The sequence below is a fragment of the Gorilla gorilla genome, chromosome 7 (genome assembly GCF_029281585.2).
Source record: "Gorilla gorilla gorilla isolate KB3781 chromosome 7, NHGRI_mGorGor1-v2.1_pri, whole genome shotgun sequence".
Classification (NCBI taxonomy): Eukaryota; Metazoa; Chordata; class Mammalia; order Primates; family Hominidae; genus Gorilla; species Gorilla gorilla.
Genome location: NC_073231.2, coordinates 141,424,837 through 141,440,571, shown reverse-complemented (window position 1 = coordinate 141,440,571; position 15,735 = coordinate 141,424,837). Strand labels below are relative to the sequence as shown.

General features: G+C 37.0%; 1 protein-coding gene across 9 annotated transcripts in view; it reads right to left on the bottom strand.

Moving 5' to 3' along the window:
• Positions 1-15,735, bottom strand: part of KHDRBS3 (KH RNA binding domain containing, signal transduction associated 3) — a 199,860-nt gene that overhangs the window by 50,508 nt on the left and 133,617 nt on the right. The window contains exon 7 of one of the 9 annotated variants that reach the window (XR_002007136.4): positions 7,854-7,999. The exons of the other annotated variants lie outside the window; for them this stretch is intronic. The gene's annotated coding sequence lies outside the window, so the exon portion shown is untranslated. The remainder of the gene's footprint in view (positions 1-7,853; positions 8,000-15,735) is intronic. 9 annotated transcript variants of the gene reach the window in all.

Here is a 15,735-nt window from a genome sequence, read left to right as displayed (position 1 = left end):
TTCCAGAGTTTACATATTAAATGTTCAGTTTTAACAACAACAAAAAATTGAGACACGCAAAAAAACTCACAAAAGTATGTCCCTACACAAGAAAAAAAGCAGTCAATAGAAACAGTCCTTGAGGAAGCTGAGACATTGGACTTACTAGACAAAGACTTTAATTTGGTTATTTTCAATACAGTTGACACTTGAACAACACATATTTGAACTGTGTGGGTTCACTTACTGCAGATTTTTTTCAACTAAAAAATACAGTATTCATAGAATGTGAAACTCATATATATGGAGAACCAACTTTTCAAATATGTATGTTCTGCAGGGCTGATTATGAAACTTGATTATGTGTGGATTTTGGTATACACAGGGGATAGTTGTGTAGTCAAGGAATCAAACAATACCCTTTCTAACCAACTAAAGAAAAGTATAAGAACAGTGTCTCATCAAACAAAGAATATTAATATAAATATAAAAAACATAAAAAAGAACCAAAATAAATTCTTAAGTTGTGAAGTATAATAACAAAAGTAAAATATTCATTTGAGAAGCTCATCAGCAGATAGAACTAGGATGAAGAAAAAAGTCAGTCAACTTGAAGATGGATGAGTGGAGAAAATCCAGTCTGAGGAAGAGAAAAAAAGATGAATGAACAGAGTATCAGAGACCTATGGGACAGCATCAAATGTATGAAAATACATGAGCATATAAATACTGACAGACCCAAAGGAAAAAATAGAAAGGAATAGAGATTATTTTGAGAAATGATGGCTGAAAACTTCCAAAATTTAATGAAAAACTGTAATCTACACATCCAAGAAGCTCAATAATCTCCAAAAAGGATAAACTCAGAGACCCAAATGTAGACATGGTTATTGCCAAACTGCTGAAAGACAAAGACAGAATCTTGAAAGTAGAAAGAGAGAAGCAACTTATCACATGCAAGAGATTTTTATAATATTAGCAGCTGATTTCTAACAAAAACTATAAAGGCCAGAAGACAATAGGAAGCCATATTAACAAGTTCTTAAGGAAAAAAAAAAGATTGTCAACTAAAATTTCTCCATCCAGCAAAACTATCCTTCAAAAATGAAGGAGAAGTTAAGACAAAGGTCATTTGAATCCACATTAAAAAAAACAAAGAACACTGGTAAATCCTTAGGTAAATATAAAAGATAGTATAAACTTTTTTTTTATTTGTAACTCTTTTCCTTCTATCTGATTTAAAGGACAAATACACAAAGAAATAATTATAAATCTATGTTGACGGGTATGCAATGTACAAAGATGTAATTTGTATGATAGTAATAAGACAAAAATGAGTGGAGAGAATGGAGCTATTAAAAAGCATTTTTGTGTTGGTTTAATTCTGAGAAAGCAATATAAGTAATTTAAAAATAAAAATGTAGAAAAAGAAACAACAAATAAAGCAGTGCAGTGAAAACAAAAACATTTAACACAAAAGAAGGAAGTAAGGTACAAAAAAGACCTAAAATATGTAGAAAACAAATGGCAAGATGGCAGGCATAAATCCTACATTATCAGTAATTACATTAAGTGTAAATGGATTAAACACACCTATTAAAAGGAAGAAATTAGCATTATGGGAAAAATGATCCAACCACATGCTGTCTACAAGAGACACACTTTAGGTTCAAACATAAAAACAGGTTGAAAGGAAAAGTATGGAAGAAGATATTCCATGAAAATAGTAACTAAAAGAGTACTAGAGTAGCTATAATACTAACATTAGACAAAAGAGACTTTAAGACAAAAATTATTAGAGAAAAATGACATTTTAAAAAATGATAAAAAGATCAATCCATCAAGAAGGTAAAATAATTATAAACATGTATGCATATATAAAAAATATATGTAACAAGAGAGCTTCAAAATACATGAAGCAAAACTACCAGAATTAAAGGGAGAAATAGACAATTCAACAATAATAGTTGGGTACTTCATCAACACACTTTCAGTAATAAGTAGAATACCTAGAAAGAAGGCCAAAAAAGAAAAAAAAAACATTTGAACAACAATACAAATCAATTATACCTAATCGACATCTATAGAGCACACTACTCAAAAAGAACCGAATACACATTCTTCTCCATTGCACATGAAACATTCTTCAGGATAGACCACAAGTCTTCCCCAGTCAGAATTTACTATAAAGCTACAGTAATCAAAATAGTGTGCTACTATAAAGCTTTCAACTTTGTAAAATAAATATTAATATGAAGGCATGGTGCTGTCTTTGTAGGAGTAAGACATAATTTATATATGATCACTAATATTTAAAAAAATTTTTTTAGAAAAGAGCAACTGAATATTTGTCAAAGAGCTATATGTTTTGTACTTTGATGAGAATGTATAATATAAAATGATAGTCATTAAATGGGGGCAGAGGAATAACAGAAGTCATGAATATGATTATAACACAATTTGCAAGCCACAGTGTTCTTCATAGTAGCTGAAGGTAGATTACTAATTTGAGTATGATCTTCCAATAGTCAGTCAAGGAAGAGAAAGCTATCAGACAACAAACAAATACTTTGAGATGATTTTGGTTATCAGGTACGTAGCAAAATGCAGACATTACAAATAATTCTTATGAATTAAAAGAAGCTGGAGGCTCCTAATGGAAGGAAAATTCCTATTAAATGAAACCTTCATCACTTAGCACCTATGCCATTTCTGGCACTCTGCTAGACACCATGGTTGGAAAGGAGTCTAGTAAGCAGGATGACATGAGGTGTAATGGGAGACAGCTGACAGACAACTAAAGAGACAACTATAATTCTACAAGTCAATTGCCATGTCAAGGGTAAGCACTGAGGTGGGACAGACCAGCCCAGTTAGGAAAGAGAAAAGTGGAAGAAAATTTCCCAGGTGTATCAATGCTAGAAATTAGCTTCAAAGCACAGAAAGTAGAAGTTTCCATTAAAATAGTCATTAAAAATTAAAATTAGGCAGAATGAACAGCAGGTGCAAAACAATGGAGGTACAGGAAGACAAGAACTAAGCTCATTCAAGGAATCAAATAGCTTGCTATGGTTCCTCTGTATGGTGCAAATGGAAGAGGAGACCCAGAAAATTATACACTAGCTCATGAAGGACCAAGTTAAGGAATAAGGATTTGAATTTGGATGACATCATTCATGTTGGGTTTATGAAATATCTCTTGGTGTGTGGGCACGAAACAGAAAGGGTGAAGATGAAGTTGAGACTTGCAACTAGGTCACTGTATCGTGCACACAGTTGGGCAAAATGCAAAGATCATGGTTACTTTAGTAATGTTAGCTTGAAAAGAATATGCTTCTTCAAATAATTCTATTTCTGTGCTTATTTGAAGAATCAAGATTGTAAATGACTAGAATTATAAAAAAAACTAAAATATTAAGCAGTATACTGTTTTAACCCTACAGTTATGACACTCATTCCTTACTCAATTATTCTGTCAGATATTACAATACTAGCAATTTATCTGAATTTTCAAATTGTTTAGGTCTTTGAGTTATTGACTTCGATATTTTTATACTGAAGATTTTAAGAGATTAAATTTGCAATTTTCACAAGATTTCATTCAGGAGGATTTCAATTTCACAGTTCGATTTGGCTATGGTGGTGAATATTTTGTACTTCCATTATGACGAGTATTATTTGTTCAGTGGACAACGCTTGAAACATATAGGGAAGCATGAAGCAGGGTGCAATAGGAGAAAAGGAGGAAAAGCTGAGTGTGACTGCAAATCAGTGTCTAAGGTTCCAGGTAGGGAGCACAGGGAATTCTTGTTGAACATCTACTATTTTTATCACAAGGTAGGAGATGAGGTCACTGGCTGAGAACAACAGTGAAGGGGGATTAACCAATAAACAAATGACTCAGCAAATGATTAAAACGAGGAAAAGGAGAGAGTAGTGGAGCTGAGTAAGAGCCTCCAAACCTTAAGATTTTTTTATCTGAGGACTGGGTGATCTGAGGGTTTAGCAGGCCTCCCTTTTTTCCCTAATGCTCTTATCTTCCAGTGTTCTGAATCACTGGTTGCTCATTTTTTCTTATTTACATAGTTTTATATTATAAAATTCTTCAGTAGATGTTTCTGAGGCTAAGATAGAAATTTAAAAAATAGTGAATGTATTATTTGCTATAACTCAACAGATAATTGAGTGGAATCAAAGTATAGAAGGGGATGTCAAAGATTTAGATCAAGCAAACATCTAAGCTTAGAATCTACTCTTAAAAAGCTTGCCAAGACCTGGGATGAGGAACTCACTACACTTCAGTGCTGGCACTGCTCAGATATGCTGGAAGGTTTACCTTATATTTGAAATTTTTGCGTAATTTTTCACATTTCCATATTTGCTCCTAGAGGACCCCATTGTGACAAGCCCCAGTCTACATGTCAGACTCATTTTTCTGCAATGTGTCCTGTGCCTCCCATGCAATGACTATTTCTAGTTCATGTGCTGTTTCCCGCAAGTCTCTGGCCTGCTCTCTCTGTCTAGTGAATTTTTCAAGGTGAAGCTCAAATGAGAGCTTCCAATTCTGTTATAACTTCTGAGTCCCATGAAAACTGTCCATGACACCTTTGTTATGCCAACAATGGACCTAATATATGTACTTCCATTACTGGGCTGCATACAATATGCCTTGCTTTTTGCTTCACCTACCTTTCTGAATATGGATTGTGTCTTATTCATTCTTTCACACTATCACACCAGGCACAGAGTAGCAACAGTGCCTGGAACATAATGAGGACTTAAAAGATGTTCATTACATTGCTGGACTGAATGCCTCTAGAGGCAAAGCAGGCCAAATCCTTCTCTGTTTAGTCCTCTCACCTCGTTCCTGAATTTTCCTCAGCTGGTTCATATATCTCCAGAGCCTCTAGCCATTCATCAGATGATCAAAAGTGAGGAAACCTGGCAGTATAAAGTCACAAGCAACCTAAGGAATTTCCTCTGGAAGAAGCTAAATAAAGCTCCTTTACTAATCCTAGCACTTTGGAAGGCTGAGGTGGGCGGACTGTTTGAGCCCAGGAGTTTGAGACCAGCCTAGGCAACACGGAGAAATCTGGTCTCTACTAAAAAAATACAAAACTTAGCCAGGCATGGTGATGGGCACCTGTATTCCCAGCTACTCGAGAGGCTGTGTTGGAAGGACTGCTTGAACCCGGGAGGCGGAGGCTGCAGACCAAGGCTGTGCAGGGCCAAGACCAGGCCACTGCATTCCAGTCTGGATGACAGAGGAGGACCTTATCTCAAATACATACATATATAACGCATCCCTATGTTGTCAAAATGTACTGCAAAGATGTTTTATCCCTTTCCTTGCACTTTAAAAATCAGACTGTGCACTTGTGAGCGAGGCAGTGCAGGAGATACAAGAGGTCTCTAATACTGTCGTGAGAATCCATCAGTCCACACACACCTAGGAAGGCATCAACATCTGGAGAAAAATCAGTGCTTTCTGCTTTACCATCCCATTGTCATCTAACTAGCCCATGAGTCTATTTTTAATCTCCCTAAATCTATCTCACACCCATCCCCGCTTCCTCTATATTCCTAATATGAATCATTTCATTCAGAATTATTAGATTCATCAGAATCATTCAGAATTCTTCAACTGGACTAGTCAGAGACCCTAACTGATCCTGGATTTCTAATGCTTCCTTATCTAAACATTCCTCCAAAAATTATACACCTAGAATGCAAATCCCCACTTGTACCCCTTCCCTCCCTGCTTAAAATCTCCACTCTGCACTCCTCTGTCCTGAGAACAATAGGGGAAGATTAACCAATAAATAAAGATACAAGATAAAGAACAAATTCCTAAGCCTGTCACAGTTCTGCCCTCAGCAACTCACCCAGGGAGGTGCCTGCCACTGCTGCCTGGTGCTGTGAGGGAGGTGCCTGCCACTGCTGCCTGGTGCTGTGAGGGAGGTGCCTGCCACTGCTGCCTGGTGCTGTGAGGGAGGTGCCTGCCACTGCTGCCTGGTGCTGTGAGGGAGGTGCCTGCCACTGCTGCTTGGTGCTGTGTGCTTCAGCACCTGCGTGACGGCCCTGCAGCAGCTGTGTCGTTTCACTCGCAATTCCTCCGCACAGGCTGTTTCCTCTCACATCACCTTTTTGGTGAGCCAACAAGAAGACTCCAGGCTGAATTATCCCTCTCTCCTTCCTGCGTCCATGATAACCAATAAGTTGTATATTCATAGCTTCTGTAATTATTTCTTTGCCTCCTCTCCTCTCACTAGTCTGTAAGGTCCTTAAGGGTAAAAAGCAGGCCCTTTCTCTTGTATTCCCAGTGTCTAGCACATAGGAGGCATGTGGTCATGTTTGTTGAATAAATGATGAAAAGAACTAATTAATGACAAGTGGCAGGAAATGTAGTTAAGTGCTTCTTTAAGAAGAATGCAACTTGAGGAAATACTGTATAATGAAATGCAGTATGTATTACAATACTGTAAAATTTGATGACAAGAACTCACCTATATCATTTTCTGTCAAACATTAAGTATCAGTCTTAGATTCCCTGCCATCAGCAGAAAATTGCCTATGGAACTCTGTATTCTACTTTTGATATCAGAACATTATTAAAAACTGAACAAACACGGATGAGAAATTAGTTATTATAAACATAAATAATATTTGCCTCATTAAAAAGACTTGCTTATTCATCAAGTCTGACTTTTTAGCTTCAAAACGGCACTGAGCTGGCAGGGGTGAGCTGTCTGCTTGGCGGATGCCAGGCTACAGGAAGGGAAGATGTGTTCTTACACAGGTGGAGATTCTTCATTTGTCATTCCCGACCTATAAAACTCAAACCAACACGTGGCCAAACACCAGAGAAATCTTGCTTTAAAAAGAAGAGATTTTCCAGGATAAAGGAAACAGTATGACCTATTTAATTCTATTTCTGTTACAAGTAAACTCACATTTAAACTCAGGAAAACTCATTTTAAGTGAACAGATGAATTTACAAAAGAGTGATTTTTAAAATACTGTTTCAGTTTTGAGGCATTTTAAAAGACTGTAATTATGCTATCTGACATCTAACTTTAATTGCGATAATAACTGGTCACTTCAACACGTAAAAAGTTTTCATATAAAACGCAGCGTTAAAAGCTTAGTCTTACAATTTGATTGAGTTTAAAAAACAAATATTAACTGAAAACAGTCTTTTCAGAAATTCAGTTTTCACTGGGGTTCTGGGTAATAGTATCCGGGTCGATGCAGTGTCACCTCTGAGACTCAGACTATGAGCATATCACAAAGTCAACTAAAGATAAAAATTACCATATTAACAACGATTCTAAATAAGAATCTTTCTCATATCATTTAAATAAGTCATCATTTAAGAATTAAATCACATGCCCAGTTGTTTATTTTAGGGCTGTGAGGAAAATATTACGTGACTTCTAGACTAATACAACTTCCTTGCGTCAGTCTTTGGAGTCTGATGACTATGTTCAAATTCCAGCTCTGCTACTTACTAGCTGTGTGGCTTTGGGGAAGTCACTAATCTCTCTGAATCCCAATTTTAAAATTTGCAAAATGGTAATCATAATATACCTCCTGGTTGTTACCAGTGGTTGTGGGAAGATTAGCCAAAAAATATTTATGAAAATTGTTTGGCACAGTTCACACCTAATAAAGGTAGTTTTGTTTTAGCTAAAGACCTATTATTCCTTTTAACACTCTCAAGCTGTCAGATCAGAGAAAAATCAAAGCTATCCAAGGTATTTGACTTTTATAGAATATGATGAATTCTTAAAACTTTCTCTAAAATGTGATGTCTACATTTCCATCCTGCAATCACTTGTATTAACTACTTTGGTTTTTAGGTAATAACTGACCAAGATTAGCTGCTATTCTATCCACATCTGAATACAGCCTTTTAAAATATGTCTGTGTCAATCATTCATAGGATCTCTTCTCTTAGTTCATATCCAGCTGAGGTAGAATTTCATTTGTTTAATTTGTCAAGGTGCTGAAAAATACACTGAAAGAAAAACAAAATAACAATGAAGTTAAGTCAGAAATCCTACAAACAAGTGAAGGGAAAACTAACTGTAAATAAAAAAATTAAAGAAAATGAAATTAAACCAGAAATTCCACAAAGATAGGAAAAAGGGGGAATAACTAAATTTCATTGGGTCCATATTAACCTTGCATCATGCTACAGATTTTTATGGACATCTTTCCATCTATCCTGGGAAGCAGATGTTGTTGAATGCCATCTAGGTGTCAGGCACCGTGCTGAGCACCGGGGACATAGCATTCAACACAAACAAAACAAAACAAGTATCTTTGTCCTCATGGGGAAGCAGAGAAACAAAACCAAGCAAAATATATGGTATATAAGATAATGAGAGTGTTGGGGAGGTTTGAGATTTTAGACACTATGGCCAGGGAAATCCTTACAGACAAGACTTTGAATACAAATGTGAAAGTCGTGAGGGAGCTGGTCACACGGATTTTAGGGGACTAGGGGGAGAGAATTTCAGATAGAATGAACAGCAAGCATAAAGGCCATGAGGTAGAGGGGTGCTGTGGTTTGCATGTTTGTGTACTTCCAACATTTATGTTGAAACTTAATGTCTATTGTGGTGGAATTAAGAAGTTGGGCCTCTTGCGAAGTGCTTAAGACATGCAGGCTCTCGTGAACTGGTTTACTGCCTTCATGACAGGCTTCAGAGAGCTGCCTGGCCCTCCAGTCCCTGCCATCCATTTTGCCCTTCTGCCCTGTGGGGACACTGCAAGAGGCACCATCTATGAATCAGAGAGCAAGTCTTCACCACTTAATCTGTAGGTGTCTTGATCTTGGACTGCACAGCCTCCAAAAATGTGAGAACACATTTCTTTTATAAATTATCCATCTAAGATATCTAATTACATCTAATTATTATAGTTTATTAATATTATAATTTTATTATAGCAGCAGGAATACAGTAAGACAAGAAGTAAAAGTGGAGTGAGCTGGGAGAGAGGTGCAGGGACCAGACCATGTGGAACCTCTGGGCTTTAAATGAGCAAGGTGGACATGAGAGACTTTGTGCTCAGGGTCCTTTCCATGTGGTCCAGTCTCTTCTCTTCACGCTTCACTGATCTAACTTCCAGCGTACTAGTTCTTTCTCCAGCTCTGTCTAATCTGCTACTGAACCCATCCATTTAGTTCTTTTCAGTTACAAAATGTCTATTTTTCCATACATTCCAGTTCTGTTTAAATTATCACATTTATTTTTTAATTCCTTTATTATAATTGAGTATAATGTTTGCTATCTGAATCCACTGTGTCTGCTTCTGTACTTTTCCTTAGTTTATTATAGTACCTTCTTGTATGTCTGTAATTTTTTTAATTGAATATCAGCAATTACACATGAAAAAAATAATTTCAGGACTATGTTGCTATATTTCTCCAGGACAGGAGAATTAGTAAGTCTAGGTTAACCTTAGTCCCACAAAGGACTGCTATGATTGGAAGCTGACCATCAGTGCATTCTCTGGAAGTATAGCTTCTCTGGGATCCATTCCACAGCCAAGGGGATTTATCAGTCCCTTCACCTAAGCTGGGTGGACCCTTAAGGCCCATTTTTTAAAACTTCTCCGGGCTCTAGATTTCTTTTAAGACTCAGTTCACATTCTCACCTACCTTCTTTAGAAATTGGCAGAAGCTCATTGCAGTCTTTCTCACCAGGGTTCCACCAGAGAATGAAACCTGATGTCCTAAGACATCCACTGTGTATAACATGAATTAATGTCTTTCCTTTGTATCTAGAATGATACTAGCTATGTACCATTCTTAGGACAGTTGAGGAAACAGTCACGTGAGTCATTTTTCATTCTCTGTGATTCAGAGGAAAATTGCCTTTCATTTTCATTTTCCTCCAAGCTGTTGGCCCAGTTATTATTATTTTTTTAACCATTTTAGCTTTCATGCCTTCAAAGATTTTTTGGTTTATTTGTTGATTGTTTCTTTCATCTTTTGTAGTCATGCTCAGCAAGAGTCTGGAAGCTGACTTTCATCAATACCCAATATGTATTATTTATGGTCCATGTCTCCCAATAGAAATGGAGTCTCCACAAGAACAAGGGCTTCATCTGCCTGTCGACCACTGTGTTCCCAGTGCCTGGCACAGGGTGAGCGTTCAATTAGTCATGGATTTATATTGATTCATTCATTCTTCCAAGTGCTCTTCCTTGAGAACAGCCCCTCTTGGAATGATGTGCCAGATGAGAGATGCCAAGTGTCTTTAGTCCCACCGTGAAGGGGAAATGGCTACTGGCCCACCAGAAGGCACATGTGATTCACAGTGCAGAGGCTTCTATACAGGGAAAATGTTAAGAACAAGCTATCAGAGTTTTAAAATATTTGCATTAAGATTATTCTCTGATCTGCTTTTAGACTTACTGAGAAACCTTCAGATTATCACGTGGTCTAATAACAGATCTGCTTGAAGGAAGATGTGTTATTCTGTTATAAATGAGAGCATCTGGTCTATTTAGTCTTATCAATTCTCTTAATTCACAAACTGGTCATATTTTTAAACTTTTTATTCAAGCATAAAATAAGTCATAAAAAGGTACAAATCCTAAGTACACAGCTTAGTGAATTCTCACCAAGTGAATACAACCAAGCCACACAGCAGGAGTAAAAAAGTAACCAATGCTCAGATCAAGAAATGGGACATCAACAGTTGCCAGAAGCTGCCCTTGTTCCCTCTGAATCACCGTCTTGCCCCAAAAGTAACCACCATCCTGACTCTCAGCACCATCAATGAGTTTTGCCTGCTTTGAGTTTATATAAATGAAATCAGAATATCTACTATTCTGTGCCATTTTTCTTTCATTAAGTATTATGTTTGTGAGATTCATCAATGCTGTGTGTAGCAACAATTGGTTTATTCTTACTGCTTTAAAATACTGAATGATTATACAATTTGTTCATCCATTCTACTATTGATAGACATTTTGCTTCTTTTAGGTTTTGCCTACAGGATTCTTACACACATCTTCCAGTGCATCTAAGTGTGCATCTCTGCTGAGGAATTACCCACTGCTAGGTCCTGGGGAGGCCTGTGCTCATAACAGACAGCCAAATGTGTCAGACATTTTTCCAAAGTGGCTGGAGCAGTGTACATTCCCACAGCAGTGCATCAGAGTTCCTATTGTGCCACATCCCAGTCCACAATTCAAAATACCTTTTTAATTTTAGTCATTCTAGCACATGTGAATAGTACTGGATATTACAATTTTTATATATTAATGTCCAACATACAGCAAGAGTATGCTCTGAAAGACTGAGCTACATTGGTAAACTGAAGAATTAGATTTCTGAGCCAAAAACAAAATTATGTATCACCTTTCATGTGTCAGGTATGAAGTACTTTCCACATGGCAACTTACCTCATCTTTATAACAATCTCATGTGATAAGCCCTAGTATTTCCATCTTTGAATTAGGAACTGAGGCACAGAACAGTTAAGCAATTTGAGTAAGGTCACATAGCAATTAAAGACAGGGCAAGGATTCGAAAGTCAGTTTGGCTCCCAACTTTGCTTTTAACCCCTATGATATACTGCCTGGCCCTATAAAATTGAGGGCCAGACCCTGTACTGTAGTGAACTCTCCTGGATAATGCCACACTATAAGAACATATCGAGATGGCCAACTGGCCTTCCACTTCTGTCACCCAACCCAACAACGTAGTTCTATTTTAAAATTGCTTTTTTATTTTATTTACTTTTAACCACTATAGTCCTGATTCCACATCCTGTTATGTACCTCATGCTCTATTCTACCTATAAACAAAATAAATAGAATAAAAATGTATAAAGATGACAATAAACCTCATCAATAATGGACATCACCAAAATTCTTCTGGCTGACTGCAGCACACTAAGATTGTGTCCATGCCTTTAAATATCACATCGAGTCTGTGCAGAGTCCTCTTGGTTCCTCCTACCTGAGTGCTACTCATCCCCTTCCTGTTTGGTTTAAATGTTGTCTCCTCTAAAGTCTTACCACATTCCATCAAGCAGTTGTACTTTCCTGTTTGTTCCTCCCTATTCTTTGTACATAAGTCAATTATAGGTGTTCTAATTCTCAAGGTTAACTCTGTTTCGTCTCTGCATCAGGAAATCCAGGCTGGGCACAGTGGCTCACACCTGTAATCCCAGCACTTGTGGAAGCCGAGGCAGGAGGGTTGCTAGAGGCCAGGAGTCTGAGACCATTCTGGGTAACAAAGTGAGACCTTGTCTCTATAAAACATAAAAAAAATAGCCGGGCAAAGTGGCCCACACATGTGGTACCAGCTACTCAGAACGCTGAGGCAGGAGGATCGCTTGAGTCCAGGATGTTGAGACTGCAGTGAGTTCTAACTGTACCACTGCACTTCAGCCTGGGTGACAGAACAAGACCCTGTCTCAACCAAAATATACTGGGTCCTGTAGATCAAAAGACATAGCTCCTACCTACCACTAACAACTTAAAGTATAATGGAGAGTAATAAGAAAAATAAAAGTAGTTACATTACTCTAAGATAAGTACCTTAAATAAGATGTATACTTGTGGATCCAAATAACAGATTGACCACCTAAAATAAACAAGTAAATATGAAAGAATTCAAAGTGGGGGTGACAACTACTCCAGGAGACCAGGCATGCCAACCCAAAATATGCTACTTTAGCATAAAGATTATTTTGAGCTGAAGCTAATTGAGAATCAGCAGATTAAAAAAGCTCTCCGCCCTCTTATATCTGCATCAAAGCAAGACATAAATTTATAAAGGCAAAGGTTTCCCTTCTCTCCTATCTACCAGGAGGGACCAAGGTTGATTACTGAACACAAGTTTATTTTCTTAAATTTATTTTAATTTTGCAGAGACGGGGGTCTCAATATGCTGCCCAGCCTGGTCTTCAACTCCTGGCCTCAAGCAAACCTCCAACTCCGGCCTCCCAAAGTGCTGGGATTACAGGAGGGAGACACCGAGGCCCATCAAGATAACTTTGGACCCTTATTAGCCTGAGATGGCAACAGAGGAATCTACATAACAAACTTCCATTTATTTGCCTTTCCAGAATTTGCTCTCCCTAGAGACTATCTAGTCATTTCTACAAAAATTTACTGTTCCTTACGGAAGATGCTATATAAACCAGAGTTCGAAGCCCCCTCTTTGAGATTTACTAATTCCCTGGGTATCTCTCCCATATATATAAAACATGCATGTCAAAAAACTTCTTTTTCCTTTGGGTACATTCCAGCTAAGAACTCAGAGGGTAGACAGAAAATTACTTTTCCTCCCCAACATTATGTTCCTTCTTAGATGCTAATCTACTTAAAGGCAGAGACCGTGTTCTACGAATGCTGGTTGAAAACTGTAAAACAAACATGGCAGGTTCTTGCAGATAATCCATTATAACAAAGGAATAATCTAGTGGTTCACAAGTTCCTTTCTCTGCCTCAGCCCTAAATCACCTGAGGGATATGTTACATCTGTCACATCAGCTCACATAAAACCATTATAGCTCAACTAACTTGGACAGGCAAGCCTAATTATGACAGCACAATTTGCTTTCCATGCCTTAATGACATTTTCATTTTAGAGCTTTCCACTTCCTTGATAAGGTGTTTTGTTGTTGTTTTAACGTAGGAAGAAAAAAAACCAAAAACCAAAAAAAAACTTCCATACTCATATATTTTAAATCTGAACTTATTTCCTAAAGTCTTACATTCCTAAAATAAGTCAACCTTTCAAGCAATTTAGGCAAAAGATTGATTTGTGAGACTCCTGATAAGACATTTCAAGTAAATTGCATACTGCTCTTACCCTGGCTTCTGGTAAAATGAATATGAAAAATTATAGAACCTTCATCTTTTTATCTAAAATAAAAAGGTGTCCCTAGGCTTTTCAATTCACATTTAAAATGCATTTTCATAAATAACCTTTTCACAATCTGTACTCTGTTTTAATTAAATTTCTCACTATGGAAAACAAGATAATTGAAGCAGTTTTGAGATTAGTTAACTGTCAAAAATTATGTGAGTAGTCACTGCATTGGGGGAATTTGCCGTCAGTACAACTCCCGTCTCTACAAAAATCCCCAAACCTAGCCACAATTAAAGCTTCAGGTGAGCTCTAGCTTTCTCAAAAAAGTGAGAAGGATGACTTCACTGAGTCCTTAAATAAAATCCACATTAAATAACAACATGTATACTAAAAAATACATTTCGTTTCCCCTAAAGTCCTTCATTGATGTTCCTAGTCATCAAAATTTCAGAAGAGTTTATTCTTATCACAAAGAGAAAACAGTGGTCCCTCTATTCCCACGTACAGATGAGGGCACCATTTATGGTAGCAACAGTGTTTTATTCACAGCCTTAGTAAGTCATGAAGCTGGAGAACACACAGACAAGGGAGGCCTGCTCGTACAACAGGAGGTTTATATTTCTGCTCCTATTCAAAACTATCTCTTTGACTCTTTAAACCTGGATTAAGTTAACCAAAGGTAGCTGTCCTATGAGGAAATAACACATCCTGCAGTAGTTGCAGAAGGATTGGTAAAACCAATTATTCCTTAGTATCACTTGCTCAAAATTCTGTATAATAACTTTTATGTCCAAAAGATTAAATAATTTTTCCCATTTATTTGTTAGCTTCTCCATTAGAATACATTGACAGGGTGCTGGAGCATGGGCTCTAGAGCCAGAACGCTGGGCTTTAAATTCTAGCTCTGCCCTAATAGACTGTGTGACTTTGAAAAGGCACCTAGTGCCTCTCTTAAGTAGGTACTACCAAGCCTCAGGAGATGATTTAAGGATGATTCCACACTCTGTTCAACAAACTTCTTATAGTTAGATAATCAAAGAATAAAAAATATCTGCTGAAGAAAGGAGTTTTTTGTATTCTTATGAGCTTGTATGACTACATTTAAAATGCCCTACCATACTTACCTTTAAAGGTGATTAAGCCATCAGCTCAGCCTCAAATGCTTAGAATTGATTACACAACATTGAGATATCAAGAGATATTAGTGAATAAGTACTTCCTATGAATAGAGAGCTGATGCAATCATAATTAAATGATTTAGAGAATAGTACGATTAGAATTCCTAAGGCAATTTTAGTTTACACATCTTAAGGGATGGCAAGTCTGTATTTTTTAAATCTCATTTTGTAAAACATTTTTCAAGATGTTTTAGAATTCAAAAGGCTCACAACTACTCATTTTTAGCTTGTTTCTACCATCATTAAAACATGTATTTGTTTATTCTGTAACTTACTTTTCAATTAAAGGTTTCTATTTGATGAAAACACAATTTTTTATTTCAAAAACCATCTTTAGGGTGAGAGTGGAAACCAAATTTTGACAAACACACTCAAACCGCTGCAGACTTTTTAAGTTGGAAAGAGGTTAAGAACGTCATTTAGACTAACCTGCTACCTATGTATCATCACCACTATTTTGCAGGTTAAAAGAAAATTCGGGCCCAGAAAGGTTAAATAGTCTGCATAAAAACACAACAGATGGTCACTCTGAAGAGAAAGGAGGTTAGAAACCAAGTACAGCCACATACCACATAATGACATTTTGGTCACTATGGACCACATATAGGACAGTGGAGCCGTAAGATTTTAATACCACATTTTTACTGTATCTTTTCTATGTTTAGACACGTTTACAGACACAGATGCCCCATTGTGTTACAACTGTCTACAGTATTCAGTACAGTAACATGC